This window comes from Alosa pseudoharengus, unplaced genomic scaffold, assembly GCF_046254945.1.
Source record: "Alosa pseudoharengus isolate Yale_2024_CS ecotype anadromous, Long Island Sound unplaced genomic scaffold, YU_APseudo_1.1 YU_APseudo_1.1_scf_59, whole genome shotgun sequence".
Taxonomy (NCBI): Eukaryota; Metazoa; Chordata; class Actinopteri; order Clupeiformes; family Clupeidae; genus Alosa; species Alosa pseudoharengus.
Genome location: NW_027468847.1, coordinates 145,001 through 149,163, shown reverse-complemented (window position 1 = coordinate 149,163; position 4,163 = coordinate 145,001). Strand labels below are relative to the sequence as shown.

The window sequence follows — 4,163 nt, the reverse complement described above, 5'->3', positions numbered from 1 at the left end:
CTGAGGGTCAGACAGGCGCGCGCAGGGCACAGAGAGGAGTCTTTGGAGCATCTGTGAGCAGCTGCAGCCTGTGTGAGAACATGCACTCACTCCTAGGCCTCTCTGTGCCTCTCCAAGCATCAGGGGTCAAACCAGAGGTCAAGCTGTAGCTAGTAGGCCTCTGACAAGGCCTCAGCCCAAGTTGGAGCCTCTGTGAGTAGCTGCAGCCTGTGTGAGCACAAGCACTCTTCCCCAAGCCTCTCCAAGCATCAGGGGTCAAGTCAGAGGTCAGCAGTAGCTAGTAGGCCTCTCACAAGGCCTCAGCCTAAGTTGGAGCCTATGTGAGCAGCTGGGGCCTGTGGGTGGGTGTGTGTGTGTGGCGGGGTGCTGCAGTGGGTCTAGCACAGCTCTCTGTGTCTCTACAAGCAGCTAGGCCCAAGTTGGGGCCTCTGTGAGCAGCTGGAGCCTGTGTGAGCAACAGGCCCCTCTCTCTCTCCCTCTCTGTGTGTGTGCGCGCGCGCGCGTGTGTGTGTGTGGCTGTGGGTGCTGCAGTGGGTCTAGCACAGCTCTCTGTGTCTTTCCTAGCATCAGGGGTCAAGTCAGAGGTCAGCAGTAGCTAGTAGGCCTCTGGCAAGGCCTCAGCCTAAGCTGGGGCCTATGTGAGCAGCTGGAGCCTGTGTGTGTGGGGGGGGGGTGGCTGTGTGTGTGTGGGGGTGCTGCAGTGGGTCTAGCACAGCTCTCTGTGTCTCTACAAGCATCTAGGCCCAAGTTGGGGCCTCTCTGAGCAGCTGGAGCCAGTGTGAGCAATAGGGGCCTATGTGTGTGTGTGTGTGTGTGTGGGTGGGTGGGTGGGTGGGTGGCTGGTTGTGTGTGTGTGTGTGAGGGGTCTGCAGTGGGTCTAGCACAGCTCTCTGTGTCTATCCAAGCATCTAGGCCCAAGTCAGGGCCTCTCTGAGCAGCTGGAGCCTGTGTGAGCAATAGGGGCCTATGTGTGTGTGTGTGTGTGTGTGGGGGGGGTGGGTGGGTGGGGGTGTGTGGGTGTGAGGGGTCTGCAGTGGGTCTAGCACAGCTCTCTGTGTCTCTACAAGCATCTAGGCCCAAGTTAGGGCCTCTGTGAGCAGCTGGAGCCTGTGTGAGCAACAGGCCCCTCTCTCTGTCCCTCTCTATCTCCTGCGCGCGCGTGTGTGCGTGTGTGTGGCTGTGCGTGCTGGGGGGGGTCTAGCACAGCCCTGTGTGTCTCTCCCTGCTCCTAGGCCCAAGTTGAGCCCGTCTGAGCACAAGCACTCATCCCCAGGCCTCTCCCAGCCCTGCAGGGCAAGCCTCTGAATTCCAGGTAGCCAGTTTAAAAAAAAAGCCCCCTGAAAGCTGAAAACGCCCAAAATGGAGCAAATGGCTGCAAACAGAAGAGGCTAAAGGTGGTCAAACTGTCTGAAATTCATGCCCGGACGGCCCACCGGAGGCTGGGGTCGAAAAAATACTGACAGGGGGTCAAAAAGGGCAAAAACTGTTAAAATAGCTGTTTAAAAAAGCCTGAGATTGGAGTTGAGCTCTCGCTGCCCTCTGGTGGGAAAAGGTGGGTGCTGAACCCACGCAGAGGTCAAAGTCAATGCCCACTAGGGTCCCTGCCTGTCTGGGTGCAACAGGTGAGTAGCTGGGGGCCATAGAAGAGGCCAAAATATGCAAAAAATGCCCAAAAAAGTCCCCCCCCCTTCGCCGTGGCGACCCCAAAAATGGCTGGGAATAGTAGCCCCCGTAGAAAAAACAAGGCCCCCGCAGGAGAATGTGGTCAAAAAGTGTGGGGGGGCTGGCCAGAGAGAGGTCAAAACTGGCCAAAGTGGTTGAAATCCCTGCCCAGGAAAGTGCCCCCAAGCTGGGGGGGAAAATGGGCAAAATGTGTAAAAAGGCTCCCAATGTTGAAAAAAACCTCCTCTCTGTGTCTCCATCAGGGCCAGAAACAGGCCAAAACCCCCCAAAAAGCCCCAAAATGGATGAAAAGGCTGCCCAGAAAAGTGTCCAAAAATGGCCAAAATGTGTAAAAATCATGCCTATAGAGGTGCATGGAAGCTGGGCTGAAAATGTGTAAAAATGGGCAAAATGTAAAAAAAGATAGAATAAAACTGATGAAAATGATGAAAATGGGAAAAATGTGGGAAATGTCGCCCCCTGCGGGACACAGGAGTAAGCAGGTTCACCCTGGGTAGGCAGGTATACCATGGGTGGCTTGGTTAACCATGGGTTTTCGTTCAAAACCTAAGTCCAAAAGGGAAAACTCGCTCAAAACCTAAGTCCTGACTTATTTAATTATATACGCGGGGCAGGTGGCAGGCTCCAGAAACGGACACCCAGGGAGGCCAGCAAATGTGTCCGACGGCTTCGGACACTTCTGAGGAGCTCCCCTTGGCCTGGAGGTACTCTTATTGACCCCCCCGCGCCGGGTATCGGCGCGAAATCGAGGAGAGGGTAAAAAAGTGGACTTAGAATAATTTTGGCAAAAAGTTGAACTCCCAGGCAATGCATCCAGTAGGTTTTCCCCGAACTATGGCAGTGTTTTTGGGCCTTTTGGAGTATCAGACACATGGTCAGAGTGCATGGAAGTTCCCAGACATCCAGGCTACCCCGGACTGAGCCAGTTGAGTACCCGACCACAGTGCATGGAGCTGGGCCTCATGTGTGGGTGAATGGGGTCTCATGGAGGTCAAAAACCAAAATTTCAGGGAATGTTCCCTGGGACTTTCTGTCACTTCCCACGTGTCTGGCTGACCTCCACACCCCCCAGAAAGGGCCGAACGCTCACCCAGCAGAGGTGCACTGTGCTGGGGCACATATGTGAGTCAATGGGGTCTTATGGAGGTATCCAAGCGAAATTTCAGAGAATGTTCCCTGGGACTTTCTGTCACTTCCCACGTGTCTGGCTGACCTCCACACCCCCCAGAAAGGGCCGAACGCTTACCCAGGCAGAGGTGCACTGTGCTGGGGCACATATGTGAGTCAATGGGGTCTTATGGAGGTATCCAAGCGATATTTCACAGAATGTTCCCAGGGACTCTCTGTCACTTCCCACGTGTCTGGCTGACCTCCACGCCCCCCATAAAGGGCTGAACGCTTACCCAGGCAGAGGTGCACTGTGCTGGGGCACGTTAAAGGGGGCGTGGGGGTGCCCTGGAGGTCTGAAACCAAAATTTCACAGAATGTTCCCAGGGACTCTCTGACACCTCCCGCACGTCTGACTCGCCTCCACGGCCTCTCTCTGCCGCCCTACGGGGTACATACTGGTGCATGCTCACAGCCAAAAATCTAAGCTCCGGGGACACTTTTCAGCAGGTTTAACCCACACCCAAACGCTATCACCTGACCGATTGGAGTACGAGACCCGCCAGGGGAGGCACCCCGACCGCCCAGTGCGGCCGGACGCCCCTCCCCGAACCCAGCGGGTCCGCCACCAGGCCGGGGGTACATGAGGCTCCACGGAGCCTCCGCCCCCAGCGCCGAAACGTTCTGTTGCGAGGCCCAGAAGCCCCGTCTGACCGAGCCGTCCGAAACAGGAGGCCGTCGGCGGCGAGGCGGGCAGGGCTCACCCCCTGCTCCGCCCAAGCCCCGCGGCAGCCTCGAAGCGCACTCTCCGAGTCCTCCCGGTCCACACGACGTGGTCCTCTGTCCACGCTGCTAGCACCCGCGTGGGCGGGCTTCCCTCTCGGGGGAGGCCTGCCCTGGAGGCCCCCGCGCTCCGGGGGGTCGGGCTCGCTACCAGCAGCTACCTGGTTGATCCTGCCAGTAACATATGCTTGTCTCAAAGATTAAGCCATGCAGGTCTAAGTGCACACGGCCGGTACAGTGAAACTGCGAATGGCTCATTAAATCAGTTATGGTTCCTTTGATCGCTCCCACCCGTACTTGGATAACTGTGGCAATTCCAGAGCTAATACATGCAAACGAGCGCTGACTGGCCCCCTTCACGGGGGGCTGCGGATGCGTGCATTTATCAGATCCAAAAACCCATCCGGGGGCCTCGTGCCCCCGGTCCGCTTTGGTGACTCTAGATAACCTCGGGCCGATCGCGCGCCCTCGGCGGCGGCGACGTGTCTTTCGAATGTCTGCCCTATCAACTTTCGATGGTACTTTCGGCGCCTACCATGGTGACCACGGGTAACGGGGAATCAGGGTTCGATTCCGGAGAGGGAGCCTGA

At 57.1% G+C, this 4,163-nt stretch overlaps 1 non-coding gene across 1 annotated transcript in view; it reads left to right on the top strand.

Moving 5' to 3' along the window:
* Positions 1-3,731: 3,731 nt before the first annotated feature.
* LOC143105470 (18S ribosomal RNA) overlaps positions 3,732-4,163 on the top strand; it is a 1,855-nt gene continuing 1,423 nt past the window's right edge. The window contains exon 1 of the ribosomal RNA XR_012983476.1: positions 3,732-4,163. This exon is cut by the window's right edge and continues 1,423 nt beyond it. This is a non-coding gene — a ribosomal RNA (18S ribosomal RNA).